General features: G+C 45.0%; 1 protein-coding gene across 5 annotated transcripts in view; it reads right to left on the reverse strand.

Annotated features, from left to right (window-relative positions):
• Atp8b4 (ATPase phospholipid transporting 8B4 (putative)) overlaps positions 1-16,731 on the reverse strand; it is a 197,408-nt gene extending 180,677 nt beyond the window's left edge. For 2 of the 5 annotated variants that reach the window (XM_076570564.1, XM_042276156.2), the window contains exon 1: positions 16,594-16,731. The gene's annotated coding sequence lies outside the window, so the exon portion shown is untranslated. Of the gene's footprint in view, positions 1-6,941; positions 7,079-7,136; positions 7,478-16,112; positions 16,251-16,593 lie in introns of those variants that run through there. The other 3 variants (XM_076570562.1, XM_076570563.1, XM_076570561.1) reach the window with 3 other exon arrangements.
• Between the last annotated feature and the right edge of the window lie 7,127 nt (positions 16,732-23,858).

Raw genomic sequence — 23,858 nt, forward strand, 5'->3', positions numbered from 1 at the left:
GTAGGCACCAACAAAGGAGTCAGAGCAGAGATATGGCGTTAGCGGGGAGCACACACAAAGCCTAGAGGATGACATCTGCTGCTTCTGGTGGCCCCATCTGGCCAGAGGAGAGAGACTAATCAACAAGTCTAAGGCAACTTGTTAAGACATGAAAATTCTCTCTGGGGACTAAATCAGCGTGTTCTGTTTTCACGGGACCAAAATCCCTTATTGGTTTGTTAGACGGGGCTGGGAGAATAGCATTAACTGATAACGAGTGCTAAAGATGAAGCTAAATGCAGTTGTGGACTGGGAAGGAGACGACGGTAAAAGAGCCATGCAACTCTTCTCTTATTTTACATCTTCCTACAAGTTCTCCTCCTTTCCAAAACTCCCGGACGTTGAGGCTGAAAAGAATGCCATATCCCTCCTAGAGTTTCTTTATTTGGTACCACTCTTACGTTTTTACTTTCAACTTCTCACTACCACCTCCCAAAGTGTCTTTGAAACCATTTATTTTGAAGATGCCGAATAAATCCATTTTTAATTTTAAACATTTTTATTTTTATAGAAATATTCTCCACTCCATAACTCAGAGTATAACATCATCATTGCTGTGTGGATTAAAAACTTCTGTATGATTTCTAGAAACTTTTTCCTTAATAGTAATCTTACTCAAGGGCTTTTTAATCTCTACAACATTAAAATGAGAAAAGAAAGAATTCACTTTAAAGCCCCCATTTCCACCAATCCAATCTTGTCCTTGTAACAATGGTCATGTGGGTGTATTTTATGGAAGATTGAGGCCAGTGGCTCAGATTTCTGTCAAACTTGAAAGAAATAAGATTTCCCTCAATACTGTTTTATAATTCTTATAATACTCTTCTTATTCCTAACCTCTTCCTATTTCTCACCAAAACGTGCTCATCCTTAGATGTTCTTCCTCATCTGGGTTAAGGGTCTTTAGGAGATAGTGGTGTACTGAAGGGTGGAGACCAGCAAGAGATATGAAATACCCTCATTCTCTTTTTAGAATGTGTGTATGGTGTGTGTGTGTGTGTGTGTGTGTGTGTGTGTGTGTGTGTATGTATTCATGCACATGAATGTGAATGCTGCACAGTATACATGTGGATATCAGAAGGCAACCTCTGATGTTGGCCCTGGCCTTGCACTTTGATTGACACAGGGTCTCTTACTCATCACTACATCAACCATGCTAGCTAGCCTGCAGATTTCCAGAGAGTCTTCTGCCCTCACCTCCTGCCCTCCCATAGAAACACTGCAATTACAGGGACATGCTACCAGCCAGGCTTTCCCTGAGTTCTGAGGATCCAAACTCATGTCCCCTTGCCTACACAGCAAGTGCTTTATCCACTGAGCCATGAAGCCAGCCCTAAGCGTTTTCATTCTTGCACGGTCATCAACTCTCCAAAATGTCTTGCATGGCACTTGTTCCACCTCAATAGGTGTCAGAATAAAGAAAAGGTCATGTTTTGTTGAACTTTGGATCATTGGCAGTCTGGGGATACAGTAAACACATCAGGGACAGAAGTTTGTGAGAAATAAACGCTAGCTCTACAAGTAGGAGCTTGGGATTCTGAAATCCAGCTACTTATAAAGTACTTAAGTAAATGAGAGTCACATAAAAATGTTCCCCCTTTTTTAAACTACCCTATATCATAGAAAATAGTAAAAATATATTTTACTGTGGGATGGCTTCATCTCATACAAAGGATCAATATAGTGGTTCCCTCCTACAGAAGTTCTAGTAATATAGAAATGATTTATAGATAAATAGACAATAGATAGAAGATTGATATAGATAAAACCCCAATAGATAACAGTAGATAAGTATATGATTGATAAATAGATGATATATAGATAGATGATTGATAGAGATAGGTAGATAGATAGAAGGTAGATATAGACAGCAACTCAAATAGATAAATAGGAGATAGAGAGATAGTAGATAGAAGATTTATATCAGTAGGTAAATATTATATATGCATATATGAGTGAAAGAAAGATAAGTAGGAAAATAGAGAAGAAAGGTAACATCTATATGCATATATATTCATCTAAAAATTAAATAAGTGTATTAAGAAAACCTCAAAGTTTCACTTCCAAAAAGATTTTCTGTCTTAGACACACGTGCTCTTTTTACCCTGAGCTGCACTTCTAGCCCTTTTCTTTTCTCTCCAGTTCAAGCTCAGGTTTTGAATCTTGGTCACAGAAACAATTGCTCTAAAGACGCAAACAGCAAAGTCCGAGGGAGATGCCAACTGATACAGGGGAAATAAGGACTTCTTGACTGAAATGATGACTAAACAAGACACCTAGGAGAGCATCCACACGGAAGGAGGGTGCCTTGTCCATGTTGCTATTCAACGAGGAGGTCCCCCCTCAAGGTACAGGTACAGGTGACTCGGCGCTCTAAGATAAGAATTAAACTGGAAATTCCTTCTAATGATGGGCGTCCACTCAGCAATTAGGTTATTACAGACAATTCCCCCTGCTCCAATTCCACGCTCACCAAGCAACCTGCTAGTAATAAATTGCTTTCCCACAGAAGCCTGCCTACAGGGAAAGAACACCCCAGTCATGTTAAAGTGAACATCTGGTCCTCTCGAAGGTTGTATTACATGTTTTAAACTAATAAATTGCCATTCTTGCTGTGTGTCTTCCGTGCCCTGAACTAGTGTTTGTCTGTTTCTGGTGTCCTGTTAAAGTGTTGTCCAAAGTCCACAAGACAAAAGGTCTTTTCTGGCCACAGGCTGCTGGGCTGTTTGAGGCCAGGAGGCAGGGTGGTTAGAAGCTTGTCCTCTGACATCTGGGACTCCTGCTTTTCCTGTTGTGTGACTACCGAGCCTAGCGTGAATCTCTGTAAGCCCTGGTCTGACTGACCTAGACTGGCTAAAGGTGTGGGTTGCTTTGATCAGGCACATTCCTGAGATTCAACCTCTGAGTCCAGAACATGGAGACCATAATGGCTTCCTCCAGCTGTTGTATCGATGGCCCCAGATGTGTGCCCCTCCCACTTGCCCCTCTCCACCCCACTCCTTTCCTCCTGTCCTCTCCTCTCTTCTTTCCAAGCTCCCAATTCCCTCTACTTGTTTCCCTGGGTTTTCTTCTCCTTAGGTGGTTTATGTCCCGGGTGTGCGCTTAGGTGAACCTTGAAATTCTGCCTGCAGAAGCAGTAAGGCCTGAAGTGGGGAAACTAGGAGGATGGGTAAGGAACAAGCCCTTTCTTCTGTCTCCCTCGTCCTCACTCGCTGTCCCTTGTTTCCCTCGGGCCCCAGGCTCCCAGAGCTGAGAAGCAAAAGTCCCATAGACCCTCTCTCCCACAGAAAGGAGACCTGGCCATCAAGCTCTAGTCAACCTTGCTTGCCAGCTCAAGGGCAGGCCCTAGGACCCCCAGTGCCAGACCTTTGAGGGACAGATACACTCTAAGACGCCTACCAAGAGAAATCCTAATGAACCTTAGCCATGGGAGGTGAGGCCAGAGAAAGGGGAGCACCAGGCTTCTGGTCTGCATGAGTTCAGCTGAGTGTGAGCAAGAGGGTGGAGGGTATGGGGGATGCATACGTCACATTCGGTGTCAGTGACAGTTATGCTTATAGGTTTCACATAGTATAATAACACAGAAGTGAAAACAAGTAAGCCTACCTGTGTGCGTGTGCGTGCGTGCGTGCGTGCGTGCGTGCGTGCGTGCGTGCGTGCGTGCACATCTGTGTATGTGAAGTGATGGCTAACACAGCCAAACTTTTAAATTAATTAGCAACTATATCTAATTACCATGACCTAACAGTAAATTATTTTATTTCTTATAGAACGTACATCTCAATTTTCATCTTCCTTAGCTCTGCATTCACTATTCCCAAGATCCTTCTGTGTGTCCACCTGTTCTTACCCTCCCAGGGACTGTGAGCTTCTGAAGGAAGTTCTCTGCTCCTCTCATGACCGGCCCAAGCTAAGCTTCAGGCCATGTTCACAGATGAAGGAAGGAGAAGCACTGGAGGTTAGGGGTGAGCAGGATCAAATGTGAGGAGCTGGACTCCAGCACTGGTGGAGAAAGAGGGAAATGAGGAAGGATGATGACGACTAAGCCAGGGAGGCATGTCTGGAGGAAAAGGGGCCAGAGGAAGAGCAGGAAGGCAAGAACAAGCATGGAGAGAGAGAGAGAGGGGACAAGACGGGCTGGGAGAGGAGGGAAAGAGGAGAGGAGGCGGCAGAGAGTGAACAACAGAGGAAAAAAAGATTTCATAGTTGATGGACTGATACCAGCTGCATGCTTAATACAATATAAACAGACTTCACGTTGACCTGATATATATTATAAAAAAAAAAATTCACTGGGCACTTGATCTAAGGCCAAGCCCTTGACTTGTATTATCTCATTCAATGCTCCCCAGAACTCTAAAGACAGGAGCCATCATTATCCCATTTTATAGATGAACTGACACAATATTGCTGTGTTCAAGAACCTGTGGTTGACCCTGCCAGGAAGAGTCAGGGGAGATCTGTAAAAATGGGATGATTAAACTCCGGCCCCACTCGCCATTGTCGCTGTTCTCCATGTCTCCTTGTGCCAGCCCACTATATACATTTTTTTCACTGATTTTTAACAATCTTTTAAATTTTATGTATGAGTATTCCTCTGCATTTATGTATGTGTACCACTTGTGTGTCCGGTACCTATAGAGGCCAGAAGAGACAGTCAGACAGATTCCCTGAAACTGGAGTTACAGACGGTTGCAAGCTATCCTGTGGGTTCTGGGAACTGAACCTGCGTCCTCGTCAAGAACATCAGGAGTGTTTAACAGTGGATCCATCCCTCTAGCCCAAGTCCAAGTGCTTGCAGGATGCTCTCACAGCACAGGCCACATGGAAAGAGCTGGGAGGCAATGACAAGAAGAGAGCAGACTCAATGCACGAGTTAGTGTCTCTGCAGCTTAACTGCCAACATCTGTAGGTGATCTTACCTGGGGGCACAGAACAAAGAGGGGCCAGGGTGACTTCCAGGCTTTAGCATTTGAGCACTGAGGGGATAGAAATGCCGTTGACTATGTTGACGGAAGTCAAGGGAGGAGGAGGACATGGAACAGCAGAAGCAGAATTAGAAAGGGACAATTATAAATTATAAATTATAAATCCAATCTGATTGCATCAGCCTCTTGAGCATCTTCAAAGCCCAACAGAAGGGACAAATGTGTAGACCGAGGGGGTCAGCATATGGGCAAGTGCTGAAGCTGTGGGGATGAATGGTCCCACTGAGGAAGAGCCGGAGGAAGAGGAGCAAGGAAAGGTCAGCAGCTGAGAATGAGCCAATCAAAGAGCAAGGATAAAGTGAAGAGAGGATTCAGCCTGCGCAGATGGTCCAGGAAGGGCCACTGAGATGAACAAGTGATCTCCCACTACATCCTTCTCCTCTCAACCAGCATGGGAGAGACACTCAGCAAACTGCAGTCAGGTGAGTAAAAGCAGAAAGGGAAGGGAAGGGGCCTCAGAGTAAGGAAGAAACGTGTTTCAGGAAGAACAGCATGCTCAGAATAGCTGATATTCACCTATAAATGTACTTATTAATGTTTAAAGTACTTAAGATAACTCTGACGTTATTTTCTCTGCCAGTCTTCCAGGTGTTTACAGCACCACCTTTGAATTCCAATGTCACACATGAGTATCTGGAACATGTGGTTGGTTCTGAAGCTGAGACTGGAGGAGAAGGAAAGAGGGAGGAAGGAAGGAAGGAAGAAGGAAGGGAGGGAGGGAAGGAGGGAGGAAGAGAGAAAGAGAGAGGGAGGGAGGGGAGGATAGGGAAAGGAGGGGAAGGAAGGTTGGTCTACACCTTGAATCCCAGCACAGGGAAGGCTGGATTTCCTTTAGTCCACATAGCAACTTCCAGACTACTTGAGGCTACATAGTAAGAGTCTGTCTCAAGAAAAGGAAAGAAAGAAAGGAAGAAAGAGAGAGAGAGAGAAAGAGAAAGAGAGAGAGAGAGAGAGAGAGAGAGAGAGAGAGAGAGAGAGAGAGAGAGAGAGAAAGGAGAAAATGTTTTACTTCAAGTATTACTCATCTACTAGTAAAAATTTCCGTGGTTGTGCTCATGAACAAAGCACCCCTGTGCTCAAGCGCGCACGCGCGCACACACACACACACACACACACACACACACACACACACACACACGCAGTCTCCCAAATCACAAAATACCACTCTCCTTTTTTAAAGATTTGTTCATACAATATCAAATAATATAAAATAGTAAATAAAGGCTGCTCGAAATCTCTGAGTTTCCGTCTCCAGTGGAGGCTGAGATGCAGCCACATCTGAGAGAATCGCAGGTCCATGGGCACAGGCGTTTGTACCCCACACGAGCCCCTCTGTTTCCTCAGCCTTTTCTTAAAATCCTTCAATCCCCAATTAACTTTTCTCACCGGTTTCTTTCTTCTTCACACAGGTCCCTGTTGACCTGAGACCTGAAATGCTCTCTTGTCTATGAACAGGAAAGCTTAAGGATCAACTTATTTCTTCAAACAAATCCTAGCACCGAAAAATCTATCCCTCGGGCCTCAGGAGCACAGGCCAGTGCGAACTGTACGTCTGAAGGATGAATTAATCAGAGAAGAAGCAGGACCTCAAGCTGTGCAGAAGAAACCTGCTACCCAGCACTCCCAAACCAAGATGTTCTTTATGCTGCTCCCATCTGACACTTCAGATGTGATGCTCACAGAAGAAAAATCGGAAATTCCAAGCATAAAGAAAAGAGAATATCCTATCTCCTATCCACAACTCATTTCCCCAAAAATTATTTTTAAGACAAGGCAAATAACATACAATGTTTCTTAAACCTCAACCACGCAGACCAAAACAGCAAAACAAACAGGAATTTGGAAGTCTCAACTAGTCCAGAGCAAAACTCGACTTGATCTCCTTAACCCGGGAATGGTCCCCCACCTACTCACCTCAACCTGGACCTAGCCTTCTCCCCTAAGAAAGGGTTTTCCCAGCAATGCAGACAGATCAGCTAGGTGATCTGTGAGCACACCAACGCAAAGGCTTTCAGATGGACTGAAAGCTCCAGGACTTACAGAAAACCAACTGACTCTCTGGGGGCATCCTAGAAAAGCTCAACTCACAGAAAACACTTGACCACTTACCACCACCACAACCGGAAGCTGCTGGGTAGCAACTGAATCAACAGTCTTCAGGAAAGGATGCTGTCACCTCAAGACAGCAGCTTCCCCAGCTGCGGGGGGAAGGTGGGGGTTGAGGGGGGCGAGAGCACCCCTTGGAAAGAGTCTGAGCTCTGAGGAGCATCTCCTCCTACCGTTGCCTGCTACCACAGCCAGGCAGAACTGGTTAAAACAAAAGGGGACTCCCGGGAGACTGTGACTGGAGGATGGCTTCCTCTGTGGAAATCAGCTACTGAAGGTGGGAGTGATCAATACATGCCAGCTAGCTACCTGTCTGCTCGCCAAACTTCAAGCCACCCTGGACTGAGGACGATGAGCAAGCATCTCTGGAGTTCCCACCTGCTTTCCCCGAGATTAAAGAACCAGCAGTGAGGGTTAACGCATCACAAAGGGAGTTGGGCTCTCTCAGGGATGAAAGCTAAGCCCGCATAAGCAACATCTGAGGTGCAACGCAATACTTCTTTCCCAACATCCTTCATCTCAATGCAGAGGACGCCAGTGTTAACCCTTTCATCTGTTCCATAGGACGTAGATCTTAATTTTTCAGTTTGGAATCATTTTTGAGGGATTCTGGTTTATTAAGTAGAATTAAATGAAAACAATATTTCAGGTTTGGGGGTGGTTTTTTTTTGTTTGTTTGGTTTTTTTTTGTTTGTTTGTTTGTTTTTTGTTTTGTTTTGTTTATTCCCAACCATATAGCCCTGCAGCTCACAGACATCCACCTACCTCTACTTCCTGAGTGCTGGGATTAAAAGTGTGTGCTGCCATACCTGGTAGTTTGTGACTATCTTTTTTTGTTACATAATTTTGCAAATTGCATGTGTGAGTACTGCATTGCATCATTTTCACCCCCTCCTTCCCCCCTTCAGCTCCTCCTGTGCCCCCCACTCTTTCTCAAGTCCATGATCTCTTCTTCCTTAATTATTATTATTATTGTTGTTGTTGTGTGTGTGTGTGTGTGAATACAAGCTGCGGGGTCTATTTAGTGTTGTTCACATGTGTTTGTTTTTAGGACTGACCACTTGGGACTAGATAATCTATCAGGGAGCTTGTCCCTGGAGAGGACAGGATCTTCATCTCTCATCAGCCATTAATTGTCGATAGGTCTTTATCTAGGGGTGGGGGTTGTGAGATTTTCCCATCCACAGTCAACTGCTGTTGTCATTGCACGGGTCTTATTTAGGCAACCATACTGTCAAGATTTTATGGGCGCAGCTTCCCTGTCATGTATAGAGGATACAATCTTGCGGCAGACGCCCTGGTCCTCTGGCTCTGGCCATCTTTCCACCCCTTTTCTGCCATGTTCCCTGGGCCTTAGGTGTAACGATTGTGTTGCAGATGTCTCAGTGGCAGTGGCGGTGAGGCACCCCACATTCAGCTCTCTGCATTTTGACCGCTCTCTGCATTTTGACCAATTGTGAATTTCTGTGGTGGTGCCTGCCCATCTGCTACCAAAAAAAAAAGTGTTTTTTGATGAGAGATGAGAGCTGCATTTGTCGTGGAGGTAAGGATACATTTTTAGAATGCAGTTTGGAATCATGCTGGTTTTGGAATGTGGCATCTGTAGGCTCTCCTCTAGGGGCCATGACCTCACCAGTCATGGGTAGTTAGCTAGGTTTATGGTACAGATATGAACTCCTTCCTACTGAGTGCTCCTTAAGTTCAATTAGATGGCTGTTGTTTATGTCCAAGACGTAAGTGCCACTGCTGCACCATTGGGTATGTCTGCCAAGTTGGTCCATTCTTATGGTTCCTAGGCTTTACAGTTAGGTAGAACTATTCACTGCTTTCTCCCCTAGCATCTTGCACAGCATCTGCATCTACTATGAGACCTAGTCCTCAGGGAGGAGGCTTCCAAGTGAGCCCCAGCTTGATTCCTCCAAGTTCTGTGTGTGAAATGTGTGATGTCTTCAGACCTGATTGCTCTGGCTATTTTTAAAGGGGGGAATGTGGTTCCTTCTCAACATACCTTAAGACATTCCAGAAGCTTCCCAGAACTCGCATCAGAATTGCCAGTTAAACACTGGAACCAAGTGTCCTTAACCATGACTCTGTAACCAGAGCAAGCTAGTCCCTTGTGATCCCTTGTGCTTCAACTCCACTATCCTGTAACATCATCAACCTAAGGCTCCCCAGCAAGCCAGACAGACAGAAGTTATGGTCCCTCCCTCTTGCACATCCCAAAACTACAGACTCCTGGAAATAAGACCCATGTTTGTCCCTTGTATGCCACAGAGGACCAGGAACAACTTAAGGGAAGAAGCAATCTCTTTGAAAGGGTTAAAGTGAGAGACACTTTACAGTGAAAAGAAGATTGAGCATGGCCTCTGCACCATTTTTAAACCCATTTTACTGGCCGATAGTTTAAATTCAGTAATCACAATTACCAGAAGAGACAAGGAAATCATCAGCAGGCCTGGGCATGCAAGGGGGAGGATAACCGAGGTGTACACTATGCTACCATGCAAACTACTGGGCAATCTTAAGTCTCAGCGTCTTACTGGATAAACTGGGAACGATGGGACCTTTTTTTTTTCAAGCTGTTTATCAATATTAAGCTGATATTAAACGCACCTTAAATGAGCAACAAATGAATTAAAGAATGAGTTAGTATGCAAATTTCATGTGCAGTGAACTGAATAAGGAAAAGCCACACATTACCCAGCACCTCTCACATACTTCTTCTTAATGCAAATTAGTGTCCACTGGCTCCAGAACCTGCTCAGTGGCTGCCACATGGGCTTATTAGAAGAGAAGGAAGGTGACTATACAAAATTTATTCCATAGGTATGGTTTTTTGACATCCTGATCCAATCACCTACGTTCCTTGCCCTCTAAGACCAAAGTCCCCATGGCTGTCTTTTCATATCTTTTCCATATAAAATAGCACCAACATCAGAATGAGATCAGACAGGAGGGAAAGTATATGTCTGTGATCCCAGCACTCAGGAGTGCAGTGAGAGTTCACCCTGTGATCCCAGCACTCAGGAGTGCAGTGAGAGTTCACCCTGTGATCCCAGCATTCAGGAGACTGCAGTGAGAGTTCACCCTGTGATCCCAGCACTCAGCAGACTGCAGTGAGAGTTCACCCTGTGTACCCAGCACTCAGGAGTGCAGTGAAAGTTCACCCTGTGATCCCAGCATTCAGGAGACTGCAGTGAAAGTTCACCCTGTGATCCCAGCATTCAGGACTGCAGTGAGAGTTCACCCTGTGTACCCAGCACTCAGGAGACTGCAGTGAGAGTTCACACTGTGATCCCAGAACTCAGGAGTACAGTGAGAGTTCACCCTGTGATCCCAGCACTCAGGAGACTGCAGTGAGAGTTCACCCTGTGATCCCAGCACTCAGGAGACTGCAGTGAGAGTTCACCCTGTGATCCCAGCACTCAGGAGACTGCAGTGAGAGTTCACCCTGTGATCCCAGCACTCAGGAGTGCAGTGAGAGTTCTCCCTGTGATCCCAGCACTCAGGAGTGCAGTGAGAGTTCACCCTGTGATCCCAGAACTCAGGAGTGCGGTGAGAGTTCACCCTGTGATCCCAGCACTCAGGAGACTGCAGTGAGAGTTCACCCTGTGATCCCAGCACTCAGGAGACTGCAGTGAGAGTTCACCCTGTGATCCCAGCACTCAGGAGACTGCAGTGAGAGTTCTCCCTGTGATCCCAGCACTCAGGAGTGCAGTGAGAGTTCTCCCTGTGATCCCAGCACTCAGGAGACTGCAGTGAGAGTTCACACTGTGATCCCAGCACTCAGGAGACTGCAGTGAAAGTTCACCCTGTGATCCCAGCATTCAGGAAACTGCAGTGAGAGTTCACCCTGTGATCCCAGCACTCAGGAGTGCAGTGAGGTTCACCCTGTGATACCAGCACTCAGGAGTGCAGTAAGAGTTCACCCTATGATCCCAGCACTCAGCAGACTGCAGTGAGAGTTCACCCTGTGATCCCAGCACTCAGCAGACTGCAGTGAGAGTTCACCCTGTGATCCCAGCACTCAGCAGTGCAGTGAGAGTTCACCCTGTGATCCCAGCACTCAGCAGTGCAGTGAGAGTTCACCCTGTGATCCCAGCACTCAGGAGTGCAGTGAGAGTACTGTGAGTTTGAGGCCAGCAGGGGTTTTATAACAAGACCTTAGAGAGGAAAAGAAATGAAAGAAAGAAGGAATAGGAGGGGAGGGAGGTGGAGGTGGAGAAGGAGGGAGGGCAAGAAGGAGAAAGGGAAGAAAGGAGGCAAGGGGGAAGGGGATGGAGGGAGGAAGAGGAGGAGAACATGTGGTTAATAAGAATAAACAGAAGTTTTGTTCTTTTCTTCCTGCACCCCAGAAGACTGCTGCCCACCGTCCCCCACCATTTCCTCTTCCATCCTATCTCCATTCCTCCACACTGCTCATTTTCCTGTCCTCCTATATCTACTTCCCTTGAGTTGACACCAACTCACTATCCCATTCAGAAACAGAGCCATGAAATCTTTGGAGTTACAGATAACCGTATGGTTTTTAATATCTAAAACTCTAAATTTTTTAAGATCTAAAATCCAAACTCTTTCAGTTCTGTGTATGATCTGGTATGGTGCTCTGAGCTAAAATTCAGTCTTACTTTTCTATTGCTGTGAAGAGACACCATGACCAAGGCAACCCATAAAAGAAAGAGTTTATTGAAGGATTACAGTTTCAGAGGATGAGTCCATGACCATCATGTGGGGAGCATGGAAGTGGGCAGGCAGGCATGGTGCTGGAGCAGCAGCTGAGACCTCACATCTGATCCACAGACATGAAGCAGAGAAAGCACACTGGGAATGGCATGGCCTTTTGAAACAGCCAAGCCCACCCCCAGTGACACACCTCCTCCAAGGCCACACCTCCTAATCCTTCCCAAACAGTTCCACCAACTGAGGACTAAGTATTCAAACATTTCAGCCCAGGGGGTGCCATTCACATTCAAACTACCACGTTCACCAAGAGAAAAGGCAACACAACACACCATCAGCCAATTCCCCTTACAATAAATTCCTACTGGTGAGTTAATCTTTTGTGAAACATCATAGGTCTCCTTACATTGGCCAATATAAACTGACCACTAGCAGTATGATTTCTTGTGTGGGATTTCCCACCCATTATGAAAGGATGCACAGCTGAATTTTATTTATTACTCAATTCAGAAAAAAAGAATTAAGAGAATGCAAGCACGAGACATTTCTTTTACAGCTAAGGATAGGAGCATAAGTGCTTCTGTACTATTAAAATTCCTGGAATTAAAATGAAACAAAGATAATATAAATCTGCCATTTCATGAAGATTAATATGGCATGATTTAAAATAACTAGAGGATTCTCAATTCCAGGATGTTTAAAAGCCCTCACAAGGGAACAATGAAAGCAGTCTGGTCCTTTCTTGGGGTGGGGTAGCAGGGAGCTCTCAACTCTTCAGCACCTGAACACCAAACAGAAGATGAAGCCATGGCTTCTGTTATGCAGGTCACTCACTAGAACCAGGTGATGTGCATTTAACTTGCCCCTTTAGATGCATTCTGTGTGCCAGAACCAGATGACACAGCTTTAAACCAGACAGCCTAACCCCAAGCCAGACAACTGGTAAAGTCACCCACTCCATAGCCAAAACTGGATCCTGAAACAGGTGGATGGCATCAGAAAGAGAAGCATTTCCCAATATGGTGCATCAGCCTGTCGGTGTATACAACATCTTCTCTGCATGTGAGCACCCAGGAGAGAACCTGAGCCTCTATTTTTATGAATTGACATCATAAGACTTCCTTCCTGGAACAGCAAAGCTTGCCAGAAAATAAGATGGGAGAAATGGATCCAAGAAGGATCAGTTTGGGGCTCCAAGACTCCTTACTATCTCAGGACCATTAAGACAAGGGGAGTCAGACAGCCCTTTTAACACTCACACACACTAGTTTCTCGTTAGCAGACTATCATCCCAGAAAGAGGACCAGAGTCAAACAACTTTAACAGAGCTCTTCTCTTCACCTCTAGGGCTTTTTGGCCTGTCCAATTAGGTGTGAAGAATCCCTGCCCCATCACATGGCACTAGGAAAGAACAAGGTCAACTTCAGGTTCAAAAAAAAAAAATCGCTGATCAGACTGTGTCTCCCAGACACTGTGCATTCTTCACCGTTTTCCAAGCCAGGTTCTGTATCTGATGTAGAAGAAACTCCAAGTAATAGAATTGATGTTATAAAGGACTTATTAATAGATTTCGCTTCGGAGACATTAAGTCACACAAAGTAGAATTTAGCTAAGGGGGCTGCCTCCAAAATACTCCAAAAGTAGTGTGCTAATCAGGCCTGTTAGAGATAAGTGAAATATGGGATTCTAGGATGTAAATGTTTATTCACTAGGATCCACCAGTCCTTAGGCTCCATTCCCATAACAAAGGAGACAGCCCTGACTTAGAACCAGCCATTGGGCCTATCCCCATTGTCTATGCTGCTTTGAAACACCATGGCCAAGAAGCAAGTTGGAGAGGAAAGGGTGTATTTGGATTACACTTCTACATTGCTGTTCATTGCTGAAGGAAGTCAGGACAGGAATTCAAAGAGGGCAGGATCCTGGAGGCAGGAGCTGATGCGGAGGCCATGGAGGAGAGATGCTTACAGGCTTGCATCTCATAGCTTGTTCGGCCTGCTTTCTTATAGAACCCAGGACTACCAGACTGGGGTGTCCCCACCCACCATAGGCCCACTCCCATTGATCACTAATTGAGAAACTGCCTTAGGGCTGGATCTCACAGAGGCATTTCCTCAGCTGAGGCTCCTTCCTCTCCAATGACTCTAGCTTGTGTCACGTTGACACACAAAACCAGCCAGTACATGCATATCAAAAAAATATGCCTCTAACATGCAGCTCCAGGGGGCATCACAGGGTCACAACATTAAGTCATGAACTGCCATAAAGCCCCCAGTTCTCTTCTTGAGAAAAGTATAATTCTGCAAGGTGGGTAAGATGACCCCAGGTAGTAATTGTTTGAAAAAGAACAGCACTGGTATAGTTAAAAATAACTCTGAAACTATGCAATGTATCTTTGCTGTACAAATCTCCCATCTGCCTAAGTGGCCAGACTTCAGTCTCCTGTCTCTGTTAAAATTGTTCAAAACGTGACCTGAGTCTGGGACCTGAAGGAGATCTAAGGATGACAGTGTTTGTAAAATGTGTGAGCCTCAGGTGCATATAAGTTAGCAAAAATTTCTATTCCAGGCCAGCTCTTCTTTGGGCATCAGCCAGAGCCAGATATGTGCTATATTAAAGAGCTTTTTCCTTCATTAATTCTACATTCTACGCATCAACCTCTTTGCAGGGCATGGAAGACTCCATGGTAACAATGATCTGGTCTGTGTCCTTCACAGTAGAAGGCAAGAGAGCTGTCTACAGACTGTGCCATTGTGTGGTAAAAAACTTAACAGCAGTACGCACACCCCCATGCAGACTTTGAAGGTATTGGAGAATAGCTTTCTATGGCAGTGTGGCAGGCCAGTGGAGAAAACCTCAGGAGAACATTTGAAACCAAATTCTGAAAGGTGACTAGTCAACTAGAGAGGTTGTTGGAGTTGTTGTTGCAAAATGCCTGACAGGGCAGCTTAAAAGAAGGAAAGTTTCTTTTAGCTCACAGTTTCTGAGGTCTCCAGGTGGCTAGCACTGTTTCTGGACCTGTGGCAAAGCAGAATACCATATTAGTTGGACCATGTGCTGGAAAAAGCTGTTAACTTTGTGGTGTCCAGGAAGCAGAGATGCAGAGGAAAGGCTCTAATATAGGATACAGCCCCAATGGCATGCTTCGGCCACCTGCTTTCTCCAACCTATCCTTGCATCTGGACACTTCCCCCACCTTCCATAATGTCATCAAACCATGAATCTCTCAATGAATTGATCCATTAGTAAAGGCAGAGCCCCCATGAGCCAATCACTTCTCAGTGATTGGATCCTCCACCGCCTGGGGACTATACCTTCAGCATATGATGAGACTTTGGGGGATGCTTTATTCAAACTATGGACAAGGAGGATCCTGTTAGTTTCACAAGCTAATGGTCCAATAAAAAAATAACCATGGAGAGTTCTTGTTTACTCCTCTGCTACACACCATGTACCTCAGAAAAGAGTGGTCCTCACCTGCCACCTGGCCTTCCATTCCAAATGACTAGAAGGCACCCTGTTCCGTTCATGACTGTGGAGGTCAGACATGTGTTTGTCTGTACACCAGCATTTCAGTAAAGGTGATTACTAAGTGCTTTGGATCAGAGACTAGGCAAGGATCATGTACCAACAGTGTCTCAGAGGCTGAAAGTGCTGCCTTGTAAAGCACATCCTGGGTACTTTCTTTCCTGGATAACTTGCAATGGCTTATCCTTCATCTTTGTTTGCAAGGAAAGCAAGCCCTCAACACTAAGAGATTGTACTGAGGCAGGAGACCAAAGCATAGAATGGCAGTGGGAAGGTGATGCTGTCCAAGGCAGTTCCTGCATCATCCTGCCCTTGGAGGTATCCCACTTGTAATGGAGAGGAACAGACTCCAGGAAGACTGATTTTGGAAATAAGTTTGTCCCAGACAAACAATCGTTCTGCTCTGCACCCAGCCCCACTGATGCTGAGCTACCACTCGGTAGAGCATCCTCCACTCTCTAACCTGGGACTTGATGGATGTGTGGATGATGGAGTGTTACTCTGCTGTGCATTCCTGTGCTTCTGTATATACTTGGATAAGGAAGGTGCTACTTCCTATCTTCACATATGGGTAAGCTGGTGTTTCACATTGTATCCCAACCTATTATGGAGAAGGACCATGACTAGCACCCTGGAAATAATGAGAAGAAAATAAAGTCACACCAGATGCCAGAGAGAGGGGAACCATGGAGACGGGCACTGCGGTCCTGCTTTTTCCTAACTTTGAACCTAAGGGACACTGTAGAAATATCCAGAAACATGCAAAGGCACCTGAGAAATTTGGGCCAGTGACCTCTTTCAGCTTTAGAGGGTGTCCTTGTCCCTCAGTCTCACAGGTGGCTGGGCTAGGAGCACTTGATGGGACGGTGGCAGCTGATGATGGTGAGGCCTGGGTCAAGGTGATGAGAGCTCCTGTGGAGAAGAACCCCTGGGACCGGGCTCCTGCTGGCTCTCTCCCACTGTCAGAGCATACAAGACCCGTGGAGTGCCTTCCTGGAGAAGAGCAGAGGAGGAAAGCTCACCCAACAGCCTGGGAAAGACTAATGGTCAGAGGACTCTGGGCTCGAAAACCATGAAAAGGAAACTGGACATTTAGAATTAGCCATGGATTCTTTCTCTCCCTAATCACCCTTCAGGGTATACAGGCTAGCCAGAAAAAAAAAAAAAAGGCAATCTGGTGCAGAGTAAAGCCATTACATTTTTAAAGGCGCACAAGCAATAGCATGAGTAAAATACACTCGGGTATACTCACCTCCACCACTGACAGCCGGCTGTTCTGACTGGTGTTGTGTGTCAACTGGACACAAGCTAGAGTCATCAGAGAGGAAGGAGCCTCAGTTGAAGAAATGCCTCCATGAGATCCAGCTGTAAGGCATTTTCTCATTCAGTGATCATTGAGAGAGGGTCCAGCCCATGGTGAGTAGGGCCACCCCTGGGCTGGTGGTCCTGGGTTCTATAAGAAAGCAGGCTGAGCAAGCCAGTATGCAGCGCCCTTCCATGGCCTCTGTACCAGCTCTTGCCTCTAGGTTCCAGCCCTGCTTGAGTTCCTGTTCTGACTTCCTCCAACGATGAATCTAGAAGTGTAAGCCAAATACACCCTTTCCTTCCCAACTTGCTTTTTGCTCATGGTATTTCATCACTGTAATAGAAACTTTAACTAAGACACCGTCTCTTTTTGTTGTTGTTGGCATTACCTTGAGGAGTCAAGTTTATTCCAACATATGTTATAGAAATGCCTTGGCAAAGTACCATAAGCAAGGTGGATTTTGAGATGGTGTCTCACTTTGTAGCCCAGGCTGGCCTCAGACTCAAAATCCTCCTGCCTTGGCTTTCTGAGCACTGAAATTACAGATATATGTCATCCCACACAGGTGGGATAAACGAGGTGATTTTAAATAACAGAGATTTATTCTTTCACAGTTTTGAAGCTGGAAGTCCAAAGCCAGGTATCAATCAAGCTAATTCCTGTAGAGGTTCTGGAGGAGACATGATCTATGCCTATTGCCAAGCTTCTGGAAAGCGCCAGATTTAGAAGCATCATAGCACCAATATTTTAATCCTTTGCTAGCTGAGATGTGAAACCTGTATTCATATTTTGGGATATAGGCAGAAGATGCCATTCATTTCTAAATGTTCTCAAGTTTGTCTACCTTAAATATTTATTGACAAGTTTTCATCATGAGTTGATCAAGGGGCGTGGGATGGTTTGAATGAGAATGTCCACTATGGGCTCACTGTTTTATCACTTGGTCCCTATTCTGTGGCACCGTTTGGGGAGGTTGTGGAGCCTTTAGGAGGAGGAATTATGTCATCACAAGGACAGCTGTTGAGAATTTATAGTCTCACCCTAGTTCCAGCTTGCTCCCTCTTCTTTCTGTGTGTGAATGGAGATGTGACCTCTCAGTTCCTGCTCCTGCTCAGCGCCTGCTGCGTGATGTTATGACTCAATGGTGATTTATGTGGGGCGTTTACCCACCACCCCCACAGCTTCCCAGAGTTTTCTTGAGTGCGAGCAGCAGGAAATATTAGATAGAAGGATTTATAGCGGAGAGTCTTGTGGAGATAAACAGATAGAAAATAAAGGATAGCCTCGAGAGGGCCTGGAACCTATTCCAACGGGCCCCGACTGTCTCTGGCCCAGGGTTTTTATAGAGACGCCAAGGGGTGGAGCAAAAGACCTCCTCCCCCAGCGCAGCCAAGTGCAGGCCATCTCAGACACCTGCACTCAGGCCCGTGGTCCTGATCATCCTCTATTCGGACCTGCTGGGTAAAGCCACGAGGAACCCCAGAACGGGCTCCCACAGATTTACATACACTTACCCCTCTGAAAGGGAGCTTGCTACCATGCCTGGCAATCTGAGCCCAATCCCCAAAGCCTGCAAGGTGGAAAGAGAGAAATGAACTCCTACAAGCTGTCCTCTGACCTCCACATGTGTGCCATGGCTCTTGAACACTCATCCACACATGCATACACACACAATAAACAGTAAGTGCTTTAAAAAAATGCTGTTGAGCTTCATAAAAAAATCAATGGATTTTTTACTTAGGATTGGTGCAGAATGTTCAGCAATTTCTAAAGTGGTCATAAAAATAATTTTTGCCATTTTGTATGTCATTACATATTTCTTTGAGGCAGTATTCTTGGCAATAAAAATTATAAAACTAAAAATATTAATCAGCTCTTAAAGTATCTAAAATGTTCTACATATCAAGACTGCAGCCAAGCTTTAATCTCTTGTTATTAATTTACTCCGACAATTTCATACATGCATATAAAACATTCGAGCCTCAATCATCACGCCACCTTCTCTAATCGTCCCCCCTCCCCATACCGCCCCTTCTGCCTACCCAGTCCCCATGCCACTTTCATGCCTTGTTCTGATTTTGGTATTGTATTGTGACCAAAATCAAATATTGGGTCTAACTGGGGTTACTCACATGAGCGTGAGTGTGAAGCTACCCCCCCCATCATTTGGCTCTTACATTCTTCCCACTCTCTTCCCAGATCCCCGAAGGGGATGATGGGAGGACCCTGGTTCTGAGGACTCAGCAATCTTTTGTTCTTAGCACTCAACCAGCCATGAATCCGGCAAGCTTCGATTCTTTGTAGAAAAAGAAACATCAATCCGTATGTGAGAGAAATACCTCCTACTCTCGAGGGGGGATGTATGTGGGTATTTGGTCCCCAATTGATGGTGTTGTTTGGGGTGTTTACGAGGTGTGGCCTTGTTGGAGGAAGCATGTCATTGGAGGTGGGTTATGTCTCCACTCCACTATTATGGACTCCAGTTCTCCGGAACTGTAAATTCAAACTCTTCTATAAGTTGCCTTGGTCATGGTGTTTCAGCCCAGCAACAGTAAAATAACCCACACAATATGTAAGCTTGCTTTCATATTTAATAAGTGGTAAAATTCTATGTACATAAAAGAATTGTTTTAAATTAAGCTTCTTTATCATTTTTATCGGGGAATGTTTGATTTGTGTAGCCATTTTAGATATCAACATACCTGGAGCTGTAGAAAATTTCTCAGATATCAAGGGATCTGAGAGGGAAAAGTTTTGGAAGTCCTGCTTCAGCTGACCTTTCATGGGCACATTAGGCAACCCTCTAGACAGTCTTTAAGATTCAAAGCAGCGAGGGGGCAAACTGGAAATCCAAGTGCAAGAATTCTAACAGGCATTTTACCTGGCAACACAATGAACAGATGTTTTCCACTAAGCAAGGAACTGAAGTCTACAGTCTCCTGAATGTATTTTCTTAGGTTTTCATAATTGAAACCTGCCATACATAAAACTGTTACTAAATCCCAATGCCCTTGGGGCGGAGCCCCAGAGAGAAAGGCATTCCCCTATCTGATTGGGAAGCTTTCAGGCCAGTTAAAGGAATGCAGATGTAGCTTCAAAGGGCCTCTAAGGGAGTGCTAAACTCTCACTAATAAAGCCATATTACTCCAAAATTAAACTCCTTAATCCTCAGACTTCATTTTCAGTGCAAGGTGGAGTCCTTTTTATTTAAGACAGCCTTCAATGTGGAGTTCCCTCTTCCTCACTATTGATGCAAGGGTGACATTTCAGTGCATTCAAGAAGCAGCTGTTGGACACCCTGGTCCTGGTGATTACTGTGGCAATGCCCGCTCCATCCTGGAGTTTAGGCAAACAGGACCACCCCTCTCTGCACTTATCTCAGGTCTGACAGCCATGCTGATGCTTCAGTAGAGTTCACTTGCTCTGAATAGTGATTACATTCTGTGGTGGTCTGAAGGAGAACGGCCCCCATAGGCTCATGTGTTTGAATGCTTGGTCCCCAGGTAGTGGACCTGTTTGGAAATGATTAGGAGGTGTGGCCTGGTTGGAGTAGGTGTGTCACTGGGGTAGGCTTTAAGGCTTCAAAAGCCATGCCGCTCCCAGTCTGGCCCCTCTCGACCTGTAACTTTTGGATCAGATGAGCCCTCAGCTCCTTCTCCAGCACCAGGCCTGCCTGCTTGTCACCTTGCTCCCCACGATGATAATGGACTAACAACCCTCTAAAACTGCAAGCAAGATCCCAATTAAGTGCCTTCTTTTATAAGAATTTCTGTGGCCTTATTGTCTCTTCATAGCAATAGAACAGTAATTAAGACATGTACAATATCGTCATGTAATTTTCAGATCTTTTGAAGCTTTCAACACTCCTGGCTCTCCATGAACTTGCTATCACAGTGAGAACTGTGAAGGGAGGAGCGATGTGCAGACACCTCGGATTCTGAGTGCTGGCCACGAGCTTTCTATGTGCCTTCAGAACACAGAAATGCCAAGGAGGAGGAGGAAAAGGCCGATCAGTCCACCACCCAGAGAGGAACAAACCCCACCAGAGCAAATGTACCTTACATATTAGCTTGGATTTTTCTAGAACAAAGATATTGTACCCTTATTGCTTCCTTTATTAGTGAATGGTGCTTAATTAACTGGTGAGTCAAAATGAATTCACCCCCTCTCTTCTCTGTGTTTATTTGTTTTGCTGCTGGGTTTTTGTTTTGTTTTGTTTTGTTGATTTTTTTGTTTCATTTCGTTTTGTTTTGTTTTTGAGACAGGATCTCTCTATGTAGTCCTGGCTGTCCTGTAGACCAGGTTAGCCTCGAACTCACAGAGATCTGCCTGCCTCTCTCTCCCAGGTGCTTGGATTAAAGGCTTCAGCCACTATGGCCAGCTTCTCATTTCTTAAAGTGACCAAATGCCCCATCTGGAGGACTCATCTTTTATGATATGTACAAAGGACACAGCAGAATCCACACATGAGAGAGAAAAAAATGTTTGTCCTTTAGGGCCTGCATTTTTTCACTTAGGATATTTTTTTCCAACTCCGTCCATCTATTTCCCTGAAAATTTCATAATTTCATTTTTCTTTACAATGGAATAGTATTCCATTAGGCATATAAATAATCTTTGTCATTCACTCATCAGTTGTTGGGTATCTAAACTGTCTCTATTTCCTAGCTATCCTAAACAGGTCAGCAATAAACATAAAAGTGCAGGTATCCCTGTCATGGAGTATAAAATCCTTTGGGTATGTGCCCAGGAGTGATATAGCGAGGTCATATGGTAGTTTAGTTTTTAGTTTTTTGAGAAACCTCTATATTTATTTCCAAACTGGCTGCACCAGTTTACACTCCTACCAACAGCGTACAAGATTCCTCTTTCCCCACATCTGTGCCAGCCTTTGTTGTTGCTGGTTTTCTAGTCTATCTTATTTTATGTCATGTGTACGGATGTTTTTCCTGCATGTACATATGTGCCCCACATGCTAGTGCCCAAGGAGGCCAGAAGAGGATGTCAGATCCCCGGGAACTGGATTTACAGATGTTTGTGAGCCACCATGTGCTGCTGGGATTGAACCTGGGTCCTCTGGAAGAACAGCCAGTGCTATTAACCACTGAGCCATCTCTCCAGCACCATGTTATTAACATTCTTGATGGTAACCATTCTGACAGGGATAAGATGGGTTCTTGGGATAATTTTGATCTGTGTTTCTCTAAGAGTTAAGGATGTTGAACACTTTGAAGAGCTTCCTGGCCATTTGTCTTCTTCTTTGGGGAACTTTTGGTTTAGCTCCATTGACTAATTTTTAATTGGTTTGTTTTCTTGGTGTTCAGTTTTGTTTTGTTTAGTTCTTTGTATATTCTAGACATTTAACCTCTGTCATCAGATTCACTCTATTCACAGTTTCTTTTGCTGTATAGAAAGTTTTGAATTTCATGAAATCCCATTTGTCAATCGTTGATCTTACAGCCTATAGTAGTGACTTAACATCAATCATCCCACAAGTACTTTCTTAGTCACTCTTTCTGTCTCTCATTTATATATGTATGTCTATGAAAACACACACACTCCACTGAGTCTGTTTTCACTGTTTATATGTATATGACTCTGCATTGGACAATCAATAAGGGGGCTCACCCTTGGGAAAGGCAAATTCTGCTTTTCCCAGGTGTCAACAATTGCCAGTGTCCTTTACCTAGGAATAAGACCCCATGAAATTTTACCCCTTCCATATTGCATGCCCACTGATGTTACAATTCTTCTGATCTTGTTTATATGGCCGTTTCTAGGAAAGACTGCTTCACAGCAGCCTTCCTCGTGTACTGGCTCTTACGAGCTTTCTGCCCCCACTTCCTCAGTGTTCCCTGAGCCACAGATGCACAAGCCGTGACATAGACGTGTCTGTCTGGTGTATCAGAATGACTCCATGAGATCATGATTCATGTAGGAAACAGATGCATCCAGTTTCGATATTTGTCACATAAGCTCTTTCACATTAGCATTTGAGTCCTCTATGACTTCATTTAAAAGGTTTAAACTCTCTGTTCCCAAAGATCCAATCCCTCCGGCTCCTCTCTAGCAGTGCAACAGGACCCAAGTTTCCCAGCCCCCTATCCTGTGAATCCCATAGACCGTCCCCTCCTGGCCTCTCTCCCCCAAACTCATTGCTGTGTCCCAGCCATCTCCGGTGGACACCCCCTGCTCAACCACAGACCATGCTTTTCAGAAGACCAGGTAGGCTGCCCACAGACCTTCCCCCACGCTCTCAGTTCCCCCAGAATCAATCCCTCAGACTCCTCCCTAGTGCTGCAACAGAACACCAGCCACAACCTCCCTTCCCCCGTTCATGTCTCCTGTGGATCCCATCAACCATCCCCTCCTGACCACCCCCCTACTCATTCATCCCTGCATCCTAGACTCTAACACCAGCCACAGCCTCCCTTCCCCCGTTCATGTTTCCTGTGGATCCCATCAGCCATCCCCTCCTGACCACCCCCCTACTCTTTCATCCCTGCATCCTAGACTCTAACACCAGCAGGCAGTCCCTGTGAACACACCAGCCCAGCAGATGAGTAAAACAGACAACACACAGCCAGGCAACACACAGCCATCACAATCTCAGAAAACCGAGAGGGGAAACAGAATCCAAGGAACAAAATACCTACCCAACAAAGAAAAACCCAGAAATAAGAACCTAGATTTGTAATCACCCCCAAGTCCAGATGCCTAGATGCTAGCATAAGAACACAATCAATAACAGCCAGGACAATACCTCTCCACTAGAGCCCAGCTATCCTACCTCAGCAGGTCCTGAATAGTCCAATAGAGCAGAAGCACAAGAAAAATACCCTAAAACCAACTATATGGAGATGCTAGAGGTCCGTAAAGAGGAAGTAAATAAATCCCTTAAAGAAAGCCAAGAAAAGAACAGTTAAAGGAAACAAATAAAACTATTCAAGATCTGAAAATAAAAATAGAAGCAACAAAGAAAACACAAACTGAGGGAATTCTGAAAATGAAAAATTTAGGAATTAGAACAGGATCTACAGAAGCAAGCTTCACCAACAGAATATACAAGATGGAGGAGAGAATCTCAGGCATTGAAGATATGATAAGAGAAACAGATATTTCAGTCAAAGAAAATGTGAAACCTAAAAAATTTCTGACACAAAACATCCAGGAAATCTGGGAAACTAGGAAAAGACCAAACCTGAGAATAG

This window comes from Peromyscus maniculatus, chromosome 4 (assembly GCF_049852395.1).
Source record: "Peromyscus maniculatus bairdii isolate BWxNUB_F1_BW_parent chromosome 4, HU_Pman_BW_mat_3.1, whole genome shotgun sequence".
Lineage (NCBI taxonomy): Eukaryota > Metazoa > Chordata > Mammalia > Rodentia > Cricetidae > Peromyscus > Peromyscus maniculatus.